Source organism: Balaenoptera acutorostrata, chromosome 7 (genome assembly GCF_949987535.1).
Source record: "Balaenoptera acutorostrata chromosome 7, mBalAcu1.1, whole genome shotgun sequence".
NCBI lineage: Eukaryota > Metazoa > Chordata > Mammalia > Artiodactyla > Balaenopteridae > Balaenoptera > Balaenoptera acutorostrata.
The window spans coordinates 66,545,237-66,559,065 of record NC_080070.1 but is presented as its reverse complement, the minus strand read 5'-3'; the positions used below and the strand labels follow the sequence as shown (position 1 = coordinate 66,559,065).

The window sequence follows — 13,829 nt, the reverse complement described above, 5'->3', positions numbered from 1 at the left end:
AGGGTCTTCCTGTCAATGATTGTCCAGCAGCCAGTTGTGATTCTGGTGCTCTCGCAAGAGGGAGTGAGAGCACGTCCTTCTACTCCGCCATCTTGGTTAATCCTCCTTGCTCACATTTTAAATTGTTATGCATAGTGAATCACCAAGATAATCATTTGTTTTTAACATAACCTTTGAGCTTTCAAAATGACTCTCATATATTCTCACTTTACCTTGACCTGTTAATTAGATGCATGAGAGCTTCAGTAAGACACTTGAGTCAATCTTATTTTTAGAAAAAAAAAAGAAACAACTTTAAAAATATCTTGTGACTCTCACGAAAATGTTTGATCCCTTGAAAAAAGTAAAAGTACAGAAAAACTGAAATTGGCCAAAGGCAGTAGACTTTCTGCCTTAGCACTGTCAATTCAAAGCATGAAGAATTCAGTAGTATATTCTAGAAGAAAAGCACATGTAGAAAAAAAGATGGGTCCCTGGCAGCACTGAACTTCATGGAGATTGTGAAAGAATCTAAGATGTTTAAGTGAACTGTTACAGTTTAGTTCTTTGTGTCTATCCAACATCACTCCTTTCTCCTTAAATCTGATCTAAGATGGATGTCCAATGGGATATTTTAGCGTCTACTAACATTTTTACTCAAAGTCTGAGGAAATTGAGTGTCTCTTGCCTGATTTCTTGGGAATTACTGCTGCTGTTCTGTCAATGCCGATAGTGATAGTGGAGTGCTGTCACTTTGATGCTCTATCCTAGGCATGCGCTAACTTGCAGTTTCTATGACCACTGCCTTTGCTCAGCCAAAGCAGCTTCCAGATGAATGGTGGGAATGGGGTTGAAAGTGGCTTTCAAGAAAAAGTCTCTTACGGCTTTCAGATTAAACATAAAATTGATCCCCACATGTATGCAGTACAAAGACACTAATCCCCTACCCTATTCAGTAGTGGCCTTATGGCATTTCTACTTAATCTGTGTTATCCATCTGTAGATCATATTATCAGTTATTATACTGATAAAACAGTTTGACTTTCATCAGCTTAAGTATATTATTTTAGGTCATTTCCCATGTGGTCACCCTTTTTTTTTTTTTTAATGTCTGAAACTCGAGGCACAATTCTATTATGTCTGGAATTTCTCATAAGAATAGACTCTGTACTGAAATGCAATATATCGATACTCCAGAAATCAGATCTTAAAGTATACCTTGGGAGCCACATAAGTGTTCATCCATCCTGATATATGGTATTAAATATAGTTCCTGCACAAATGTTGATATATAAATACATTTTTGGCATTTATCTATCCTGATATCATAATACAAATTATGTATATTTACTTTTGGTATGAAATCTTGAATGGTGTCACTATTAGCAACAGATTATAAATCATTAAAAAACCAAATTACACATTTTCTACTTACTGCTAGAATACTCTGAGATCTTAATTAATTGGTTCACTAGAAATTGATTGCCTTGGCACATAGTACTAGGTACTTCTCAAGTTAATCACTTCTAAAATTTCACAGAACAAGAGGTAGAATTTCTGGAACTTTTTTTTATTATATCATTTAATCTTGATATTTTAAAGAATGTTAGAGGTAACCTAGCTTATGCAAGGTACACGTGTACAAGATTTTCATTTAAACATAAGTGATAGAATTTTATTATGCTGCCCCTCAATCCTACCCAGATCTCCCAAAAGCTCTTATTCTGCTCTACTTTTTGTATTTCAAAAGCATGTATCACTCTATAACATACCACATAATTTACTTATTTATTGTATTTATTATTTATGTTTCATCCTGTACAAAAATGTAGATTGGTGAGGGTATCTTGGACTACTTTATTCACTCATGTATCCCAAGCACCTAGAACAGTAGGTACTCAGTAAATATTTGTAGAATGAATGAATGAGTGAAGAGGTGGAGAGAATTTTTGTAGCTGTATTTGATCCACAATCAGGCTTGGACGCTTCCTTTTTTCCAGACAGTGTCCTTCCCTCTGTGTCACAGTTCTGGAATATAATCAAACAGATCATTGAGAACAACTAAGATCTTTGGAATAAACTATATACATGCCACAAACTTTCTATATGATATTCATCAAATATTTATGCTTCTCTCCTCCTACTAATTGGTAGGTAGAAGAAATAATAGTCACACACCCATTCCACTGAATTAGTCCAGTAATATCGATATTGGTAAGTCTCTTTATTCCAGTTTAAAGCTTATTGTTCAGAATTGCCTGCTTTGTACAACACCAGATTTGGACAACAGCTTAATCTCTTGGTTTATATTAGTAATTGTGACAACTTGCTTTTTCCCAGCCTGTGTTTACAACTTTAATTGGGAGTATGGAATGTTCATTTAATTCTCTTTGTGTCCACTCATCTTTCCTTGAGAAAATAAGCAATAACATTTCTATTAGATTTATCTCAAAGGAACACTTTGAAGGCGAATTGGATAAAGTGTAAAAATGTCAGATGCTGAAGTCTTCAGCCCTTTTAGTTACATAATTCCTTCCAGACACTTCTCTTGAATCTTTACTCTCAGCAAATTTGTCTTTGCTGTTCCTTATAGGGAGTTTAAGCCATAATGTACTATCAATAGATATTCTAAAATTGAATTCAATTTTATTTGTGATATTTTATCATCTGTTAATATCAAGTAAGCAGAAAGGCCTATCTGATATGACTGTTCTTCCTGAGCCCCTGCTGTTTAATATACATAGGTATCCTATCGCCTAAAAGTAATATGTTGCTTTGATACCTATCAAATACCAATTTGGAGAGCCCATGAGGAAACTCAAGAATCAGCTATTTGGTTAGATTACTTGTTACCAAATGTTTTCCTAAAGGTCCAGATAGCAAATATTTCAGGCTCTGCAGGCTAGAAAGTCTCTGTAACAACTACCCAATTCTGCAGTTATAGAATGAAAGCAGCCATAGACAATATATGAGTGAATTACACAATTATGTTCCAGTAAAACTTTATTTACAAAAACAGGCTGTCAGCCTGGGCTTTCATTTGCCAACTAGGATTTAAACCCTTCCTACTCAGAATGCCATCTACAGAGCAGCAGCGTAGGCGTCACAGGAAAACCATTGGAAATGCAAAATTCAACCTACATTGCAGACCTGCTGAATGGGAATCTGCATTCTGACAAGGTCCCCAGGGGGTTCTATAACACATTTAAAGTTTAAGACTACTTCTCTGGGTCATGCAGACACTCACAGGGTTTGGCAGGGATCATGAGCTTTATTAACCTTGGTGCGAAAGGCCTATGAAGATCATTTCCTAGAGGATCACAATGTGATGCTGTCTTAGGCAAAATAATCAGCACCTCACAGGAGACAGTTCACTTGCTTACCAGTTGTGGGCAAGAGAACATTAGGAAACTTTTGAAATTTGTAAAGATGGGTCTTTATAAAGTGAATGCCTGTTTAGGTATGATTTTGAAAACAGAATGAGTCTATAGGATCTTCTGTGGAAAGGATATTGGCAAGTTAATGACTGCCCTGAGGAAAGTCTTTTTTGGTTCAGCTAGAGAAATAAGAGAGAGCTCTGGGTTTATTTACTGCTGTATTCATAAACAGAATACAATATTATATTGAAGTGTTGTGTGCATTTGACTTTGTGCACTCAGTATTCATGATCCAATGACTCTAAAATTCTCAGGACTTTGTACTGCCATTTGACCATCATGCTGGCATTTAAACAGCTGTACTACTTATTTTAGGTCACATTACACCCTTTTAATTATTTCAGTTTGTCTTTTAACTGTAGTCACTATTGAATTGTTCAGCATAGTTTGTCTAATGCCTTATTAGTGTAAGATTAATTTCCCTTTAACATTAATTTTTAAATATAATGATTTATATTAATTCTTCTTAATTAAAGCTTTCTCTCTTTGCCTACTATGTTTATGAATGATATTACAGAGAACCTTCTGAACATTAATGAATGGCTTTATCAGTTGGTTTTGTAAGCATCTGTAGGATTCAAAGTATGCCCATTAAAATTTGATATTTTGCAAAACCCTTGCTAGCACTCAAAGTCTTTCTTACAGGTTGTTTCATAGGTAGTTTGCACTACAGCACTAAGTATTATAATAAAAAGAAAGCTCTGGGCTTCCCTGGTGGCGCAGTGGTTGAGAATCTGCCTGCTAATGCAGGGGACACGGGTTCGAGCCCTGGTCTGGGAAGATCCCACATGCCACGGAGCAGCTGGGCCCGTGAGCCACAATTGCTGAGCCTGCGCGTCTGGAGCCTGTGCCCCGCAACGGGAGGGGCCGCGATGGAGAAAGGCCCGCGCACCGCGATGAAGAGCGGTCCCCGCACCGCGATGAAGAGTGGCCCCCGCTTGCCGCAACTGGAGAAAGCCCTCGCACGAACCGAAGACCCAATACAGACAAAAATAAATAAATTAATTAATAAAAAAAAAAAAAAAAAAGAAAGCTCTACAAATTTTACAAGTGAAACAAAAGCTTTTTAATAAAATATTTTCATATTATAACTATAGCTGACCCTTATATGGCAGCATTTAACATTATTGCCTAATAGCCTAAGCGATCTACATCCTATTTCACCAGCCTCCCGAAGTTATGATGTGGATGATTTTAAAGCAGGTGTCATGTTTAAATGACATCCCTTGATGTTGTAAGGAACTGTAAATACCAGATGCTGCCTTATTCAGTCAGAAACTCTAGTATATATGCCACAGGTGTGGGGTTTTTTTCTATTAGAATTTACAGGAACAAAAAAAAGACCATCAACAAAACTTAGAAAAGGAATACATCCTGGGTGTATTTGTGGTACAAGTGCCCAATTGAATTTTTTAAAATTCAGAGAGTACTCAATCTACAAGTAGATTTTAGTTCAAGAGCATGTACTTTTAAGACATTGTGGAACTCAGGGTACATCTGATAAAAATAATTATGAATATGAGGAGAGTAGATTCTGAGGATAACCTACGTGACCACTCAACCATAATATACCTGCAATGTATTCCTTTTTGTAATGGGATTCTATAGAAGATGATATAAGTTTAATATTAGAGGTTAATTAGAAACAAAATTGAGTGAGAAATTGTGCCCTATCGTAGTGGATGCTTGTATTTGAGGAAGAGCATGTTTAATTAAACCAGGGAGAAAAGGCAGTAGAGTTTTGTAAATAAGCTGAAATGGAGTTCTGATTTCTCTGAAAAGCTTTTTCAGTTGGTAGTATTTTTTTAATGTCTAATTCATTTCAGAATTTAAATCTTTCATTTGATAGTACAGATGAAGCTAGTATTGCTTTTGCAGTCATCATTCACAATTGAGATCTTTTTCCTTTCAAATGTAAAAGACAGGCAGGGAGTGAGTCACAGACTTTTCCTGAAGTAGCAGTTGCAAGTTTAAAGAATCAGGGAAATAAAGAAGGGGCTATTGTGTATATGTGGGTACAAAAAGAAAGCAGGTGTCTAGGGTCGAATTTAAATAAGGTGTGGATACCAGCATTATTTTCTAACAGGATGCCTGAAGGAGGACTATAGAGGTGATGAGGGAGACTTCCCTTGGAAATTTTCCCGCAGCTACCATCTTGTCGTGTGTGATGGGAAAACATCTGGTGTTATCATTTGATTCTGTGTGCTCCATGTCACGGAGACCTCAACTCATCTGTTACTTACAAGGTTTTCAAACTGGGCTCCGTGGAGCCCCTCAGGCCAGGCTGTCAAACATAGCCTCCAGAATATCCCATACACCTACTGGGCTTTCCAGCTTTTTAGGAAGAAAGTGTTTCACTGCTTAAAATAAATTTAACTGCCAAGAACAATTCATTATTTGCGACAGCAACAAAAAAATTTGTTTATCTTTGCCTTTATCAACAATTTCTGCTATTATGTTTTACTCCACATCCTTTCTATTGGCCTCTGACCCAGTTTTCCTCTTAATGCCTTAGAGGAAGGATAACGCTAATTTCAGTGAAATGGCTAGGAGTGGTAATCTTGCTGATCTCTATGATAATGTTATTGATATAATCGCAGAGTTGTTCATTACTTATGTTGTGTTATAAGGTTTCATAATTCATAAAGATACTGACCCTCATATAGATTCCTGTTACGTTAATGTCCCGCAATCCAAAATAATTGTAAAGCTCTATGTCCCATTAGTTGAGTTTAGTCTCATTCTTAAAACATAGGTCTTAAAACAGGTCTTTTTCTACTTCAAAGTATCATCAAAATGGTCATGTAGTGAGTACGGCTTATGCATAAGGAATTTTTTTTGGTAAATGCATGAAGAAGGCACTATATATTAGACATAAGCCATATCAATGGGCTCAAAAAGTAACCTGAGAGCACACCAACACATCTGTGGGCATTTTAAAGTTAAATTTGAAAGGAAGATCTTTACTTGTAGTTACTCTTCATGTTTATCCCATTTCTTCGTAGTCGCATTGAAGGCCAATTTAGCCCTTACAGGAAATTTTAGTTAATTTACAGAAAACAAAATGGTCGTTTAAAATAGTCATTAAAAAAAATTTCAGGAAGTTTTTCTGGATAAGTTTCCTCTCCCTTTGCCATAGGTTTGACCTTTAATGCTTTAAAACTTTAAAGTATAAAATAATTTAAGAAGAAACTTTCTTAAGTTTGGGGGTTTTGTTTTTTGTTTGTTGAGTTTTGCATTTTTTTCCGTATCTGGAAATGGACATAAAAAGGCCTAATTAAACATTAAAACTCTGTACAGCTCAAAACATGAATCCAGTTTTAATGCATTATAATTACAACGTATCATGATGATCTGTTGATCTATTTCTCACTGGTCCAGTGAGATGCTATAGGAAAAAGTTAATAAGCATAGAATGCAGTGTCTGAGTCATTCTCCGAGAGATTCACAGTTCATGTCAGCAAAGAAAAAAAAAAAAGAAAGAAAGCTCGGGGTGAAGAGACCTGCTTAACGCAACAATTTTCCAACTTACATGACCACAGAATGCTTTTTATAAAAATTATGTTTAACACTTACTAGAATCCAGCAAACTAGAGTTTAAAGGTTATCCTTTGGAAATACTTCAGTGTCAGTATATGATTCTTGTTGACTGAAAGAACAATGCCCTGCATTGGATCAAGTTAAAAAAAAATCACTCTACTAAATTTCAAAGTTAATTTATTTCCCGTTACTTCATACTCTGAACACTCCATCAAATATGATGTTTATATTGCTGACAAAGCCCTACTTCCAAAGTGGGTTCTTAGAACTTTTTTCTGATTTTTTTTTTCTAAAATTATTAGCACTTTTAATTATTATTTATTTATTTATTTGGCTGTGTTGGGTCTTCGTTTCTGTGCAAGGGCCTCCTCTAGTTGCGGCAAGCGGGGGCCACTCTTCATCGCGGTGTGCGGGCCTCTCATCATCGTGGCCTTTCTTGCTGTGGAGCACAGGCTCCAGACGCGCAGGCTCAGCAGTTGTGGCTCACGGGCTGATTTTTAATATTAGTTAATATTTTAATATTAGTTAAAGTTATAAATGTTAAATTTGGGGGGAAAAGTCCATAAATGCCTTAATGTATGTAATTATTCCCAAAGTTTTAATTTGGCTGAATAAATAAACTATAGATATGGGCTCTTTCATAAATAAGTTTATTTCCTTTTTTAATAAAATATACATCTGAAAGTAGAATGCAATTCTGACACTAACCACCTGGATTTGGGCCAAACTTCACAGGTTAGGGGCTCAGTCCTCTGCAAGACTGCTCTCACTTCAGACACTAGCTGTGCACTTTCAGGGTCCCCAGGTCAACCTCACTTCTGACCAGCTGGCTACAGATTTGGGGATTCCCACTACCCCCTCAGGTTCAGTAATTCACTGGGATGATTCAGAGAACTCAGGAAAGCACCATTACAATTACAGTTTTATCATAGCAAAAGGATAAAAATCAGAAGCAGTTGATAGAAGAGACACATAGACGAGGGCTGGGAAGGTCCCAAACCAAGGTGTCCATGTTGTCTCCCCATGGAGCTAGGAGGCATCACCCTCTTGGCCCATGGATGTGCTTTACCAGCCTGAGCTTTTGTATCCAGAGCTTTCTGGGGGGGTTGTATTATGTAGGCATCAATTGAATCATTGACCACACAGTTGAACTCAATCTCCTCTCCCCAGAGTTTGGGAGGATATCAAGTGGCTTAAAGTCCCAACCTTTTAAACACATGGTTGGTCTTTGGTTTGGTTGTATAATCATACCCCTTCCTTAGACATCTTCTTATCATAATTTCACATGTAGTCCAAGAGGCCCAACAAGAATAACAAAGATACTCCTATCACTCAGGAAATTTCAGGGCTTAGAGGCTGCCTCCCAGGAATCGGGGAAACAGACCAGCCAAAGTCTTTGTTATACAGCAGAGAGTTTTAGAGTTTGCTATAAGAAATGGCCTTGATGGTGAACTCGTACATAGGTATGCTACCTGAATCTGAAGGTGCCTAGTCATTGGGTAATCTCCCAGTATTGGAATAGCAACAGCTACAAAATCCCACAGCAATTAAAACTAATGTTGAGGGCTTCCCTGGTGGTGCAGTGGTTAAGAATCCACCTGACAATGCAGGGGACATGGGTTCGAGCCCTGGTCCGGGACGATCCCACATGCCACGGAGCAACTAAGCCCATGTGCCACAACTACTGAGCCTGCGCTCTAGAGCCCGTGAGCCACAACTACCGAGCTCTCATGCCACAACTACTGAAGCCCGTGCACCTGGAGCCCGTGCTCTGCCATGGGAGAAGCCACCGCAATGAGAAGCCCGTGCACCACAACGAAGAGTAGCCCCCGCTCACCACAACTGGAGAAAGCCTGCGTGCAGCAACAAAGACCCAACGCAGCCAAAAGTAAAAAATAAATAAAATTATTAAAAAAAAAAACAACTAATGTTGAAATTTTCTGAGAAAATCTGTAAGTATTTAGCAGATATGAAGAGATATGCCTTCATATGTCTATAAAACAAATAAATATAAATAAAATAGCATTTCATTGCAGTTACATAAATTTACCTGAACACTTCACTATGAAAATTTTGATTGCCCAGTGTTGATTCATAACTTTTCATATATTGAATATAAGAATCTGGGTAGAACAGTTGATTATAGGAGTTTGGATATATACAGAGTAGTTTAGTTTCTGCAGCTTTTCAAGTTATCAGTTCTTAATATATAATTACAAAAGAATATTCTGTTCATTTTGAAAATATTTTTAAATGATTTTTTTCAGTATTTTCAAATCCACAGGGACCACAGTAGATAAAGTTCTAGCAACGTGTTCTCATTTGCGATTGCAGTCATGTGCGTATAACACACATTTAAGTAGGAGAGATTTTTTAGGTCTCTTTTGAGATTAATCCAGATGTATCAGATAGAGTGCCAGCGTTGCTTATTCACACAGCTGTAAATCAGAACCAACCAATATTTTCCACGTGCTTTCAAAATGAATTCTTTAATCTATCAACAGTGCACCTTTCAACAGCACAATATAGTAATCGTGAGGGTTGCTGAAAGCTACTTTATCTGCACATTTATAATTCAAATGAATGAGGTGACTGGATATATGTCAAAGGCAGTAAGTCCTCTGGTTGCCACGTAAAGCCTGCTAGTGTTCTGTATTCATTTCAACCTGAAAGCAGACATCAGAATAGATAATAGATACAAAAAATACAATCAGAAGCCAGGAGTTTGATTTTTCCATGTGTCAGGTTCAGTATTGAGCTACTAAAGTTTTAACACCCTAATTGTGAAGTCATTTATTTTATTCCAGCATTCCTCAGGAGCCATAAATTGCTACAAGATACCAGCAGTTTATTTAGCCTTAAAACGCTTCAAATGTTTCTGTCTTTCTATCCCCCATGATTGTTTGGCGTTAATTGCCCTCACAAATGATCGTAGCAGAGAAGACAGGGGAATGCTTATCTAGCAGTTCACTAGTAGCATTAAGGATTTTAATTGTACTAGATAAACATGACAGGCAATTATGGAATGTTGTTACACATTAGAAGATTAAAATGGAATGCTAAGCATTATACTCTTTTGCAGTTTTGTCTTTATCTCAGTGCCTAATCTGTATCTTTCAACAATTTAATGGATTGAGTTTTATTTGAGAGACGTTCTCTGGAATATTCTATTGGAAGATCAAACATAAAAATTTTATATCTGTTTACTTGAAAGTACAGTGTGAATCAGACTCAAGTCAGACATGACATATTTCACTAATGCCATAATACTTCAACAGATAAAATGGAAAGAAAGAATTTCCATTTATCTGTTACTCTGTAGTAGTGACGTGAAAAATCATGTGATTCTATTTTCAACTATAATTACTGAATAACAAAAAGGTTAGAGGTTTACTTTTTTTTTTTTCAAACATCTTTATTGAAGTATAATTGCCTTACAATAGTGTGTTAGCATCTGCTTTATAACAAAGTGAATCTGTTATACATATACAATATGTTCCCATTTCTCTTCCCTCTTGCATCTCCCTCCCTCCCACCCTCCCCATCCCACCCCTCTAGGTGGTCACAAAGCACCGAGCTGATCTCCCTGTGCTATGCGGCTGCTTCCCACTAGCTATCTATTTTACATTTGGTAGTGTATATATGTTCATGACACTCTCTTACCCTGTCACATCTCACCCCACCCCCTCCCCATATCCTCAAGTCCATTCTCTAGTAGGTCTGTGTCTTTATTCCCGTCTTGCCACTAGGTTCTTCATGGCCTTTTTTTTTTTTTTTTTTTTCCCTTAGATTCCATATATATGTGTTAGCATACTGTATTTGTTTTTCTCTTTCTGACTTACTTCACTCTGTATGACAGACTCTAACTCCATCCACCTCATTACAAATACCTCCATTTCATTTCTTTTTATGGCTGAGTAATATTCCATTGTATATATGTGCCACATCTTCTTTATCCATTCATCCGATGATGGATACTTAGGTTGCTTCCATGTCCTGGCTATTGTAAATAGAGCTGCAATGAACATTGTGGTACATGACTCTTTTTGACCTATGGTTTTCTCAGGGTATATGCCCAGTAGTGGGATTGCTGGGTCGTATGGTAGTTCTATTTGTAGTTTTTTAAGGAACCTCCATACTGTTCTCCATAGTGGCTGTATCAATTTACATTCCCACCAACAGTGCAAGAGTGTTCCCTTTCCTCCACACCCTCTCCAGCATTTATTGTTTCTAGATTTTTTGATGATGGCCATTCTGACCGGTGTGAGATGATATCTCATTGTAGTTTTGATTTGCATTTCTCTAATGATTAATGATGTTGAGCATTCTTTCATGTGTCTGTAGGCCATCTGTATATCTTCTTTGGAGAAATGTCTATTTAGATCTTCTGCCCATTTTTGGATTGGGTTGTTCGTTTTTTTGTTATTGAGCTGCATGAGCTGCTTGTAAATCTTGGAGATTAATCCTTTGTCAGTTGCTTCATTTGCAAATATTTTCTCCCATTCTGAGGGTTGTCTTTTGGTCTTGTTTATGGTTTCCTTTGCTGTGCAAAAGCTTTTCAGTTTCATTAGGTCCCATTTGTTTATTTGTGTTCTTATTTCCATTTCTCTGGGAGCTGGGTCAAAAAGAATCTTGCTGTGATGTATGTCATAGAGTGTTCTGCCTATGTTTTCCTCTAAGAGTTTGATAGTGTCTGCCCTTACACTTAGGTCTTTAATCCATTTTGAGTTTATTTTTGTGCATGGTGTCAGGGAGTGTTCTAATTTCATACTTTTACATGTTCCTGTCCAATTTTCCCAGCACCACTTATTGAAGAGGCTGTCTTTTCTCCACTGTATATGCTTGCCTCCTTTATCAAAGATAAGTTGACCATATGTGTGTGGGTTTATCTCTGGGCTTTCTATCATGTTCCATTGATCTATATTTCTGTTTTTGTGCCAATACCAAACTGTCTTGATTACTGAAGCTTTGTAATATAGTCTGAAGTCAGGGAGCCTGATTCCCCCAGCTCCATTTTTCGTTCTCAAGATTGCTTTGGCTATTCGGGGTCTTTTGTGTTTCCATACAAATTGTGAAATTTTTTGTTCTAGTTCTGTGAAAAATGCCAGTGGTAGTTTGATAGGGATTGCATTGAATCTGTAGATTGCTTTGGGTAGTAGAGACATTTTCACAATGTTGATTCTTCCAATCCAGGAACATGGTATATCTCTCCATCTATTTGTATCATCTTTAATTTCTTTCATCAGTGTCTTATAATTTTCTGCATACAGGTCTTTTGTCTCCTTAGGTAGGTTTATTCCTAGATATTTTATTCTTTTTGTTGCAATGGTAAATGGGAGTGTTTTCTTAATTTCACTTTCAGATTTTTCGTCATTAGTGTATAGAAATGCAAGAGATTTCTGTGCATTAATTTTGTATCCTGCTACTTTACCAAATTCATTGATTAGCTCTAGGAGTTTTCTGGTAGCATCTTTAGGATTCTCTATGTATAGTATCATGTCATCTGCAAATAGTGACAGCTTTACTTCTTCTTTTCCGATTTGGATTCCTTTTATTTCTTTGTCTTCTCTGATTGCTGTGGCTAGGACTTCCAGAACTATGTTGAATAATAGTGGTGAGAGTGGGCAACCTTGTCTTGTTCCTGATCTTAGTGGAAATGGTTTCAGTTTTTCACCATTGAGGACAATGTTGGCTGTGGGTTTGTCATATATGGCCTTTATTATGTTGAGAAAAGTTCCCTCTATGCCTACTTTCTGCAGGGCTTTTATCATAAATGGGTGTTGAATTTTGTCAAAAGCTTTCTCTGCATCTATTGAGATGATCATATGGTTTTTCTCCTTCAATTTGTTAATATGGTGTATCACATTGATTGATTTGCGTATATTGAAGAATCCTTGCATTCCTGGGATAAACCCCACTTGATCATGGTGTATGATCCTTTTAATGTGCTGTTGGATTCTGTTTGCTAGTATTTTGTTGAGGATTTTTGCATCTATGTTCATCAGTGATATTGGCCTGTAGTTTTCTTTCTTTGTGACATCTTTGTCTGGTTTTGGTATCAGGGTGATGGTGGCCTCGTAGAATGAGTTTGGGAGTGTTCCTCCCTCTGCAATATTTTGGAAGAGTTTGAGAAGGATAGGTGTTAGCTCTTCTCTAAATGTTTGATAGAATTCGCCTGTGAAGCCATCTGGTCCTGGGCTTTTGTTTGTTGGAAGGTTTTTAATCACAGTTTCAATTTCAGTGCTTGTGATTGGTCTGTTCATATTTTCTATTTCTTCCTGGTTCAGTCTCGGCAGGTTGTGCATTTCTAAGAATCTGTCCATTTCTTCCAGGTTGTCCATTTTATTGGCATATAGTTGCTTGTAGTAATCTCTCATGATCTTTTGTATTTCTGCAGTGTCAGTGGTTACTTCTCCTTTTTCATTTCTAATTCTATTGATCTGAGTCTTCTCCCTTTTTCTCTTGATGAGTCTGGCTAATGGTTTATCAATTTTGTTTATCTTCTCAAAGAACCAGCTTTTAGTTTCATTGATTTTTGCTATTGTTTCCTTCATTTCTTTTTCATTTATTTCTGACCTGATCTTTTTTTTTTTTTTTTTTTTTAATTTTTTATTATTATTATTATTTATTTTATTTTATTTATTTATGGCTGTGTTGGGTCTTCATTTCTGTGCGAGGGCTTTCTCTAGTTGTGGCAAGCGGGGACCACTCTTCATCGCCGTGTGCGGGTCCCTCACTATCGCGGCCTCTCGTTGCGGAGCACAGGCTCCAGACGCACAGGCTCAGCAATTGTGGCTCACGGGCCCAATTGCTCCGTGGCATGTGGGATCTTCCCAGACCAGGGCTCGAACCCATGTCCCCTGCATTGGCAGG

General features: G+C 37.2%; 1 protein-coding gene across 1 annotated transcript in view; it reads left to right on the top strand.

Moving 5' to 3' along the window:
* THSD7A (thrombospondin type 1 domain containing 7A) overlaps positions 1 to 13,829 on the top strand; it is a 487,237-nt gene that overhangs the window by 421,640 nt on the left and 51,768 nt on the right. The gene's annotated exons all lie outside the window — the stretch shown is intronic.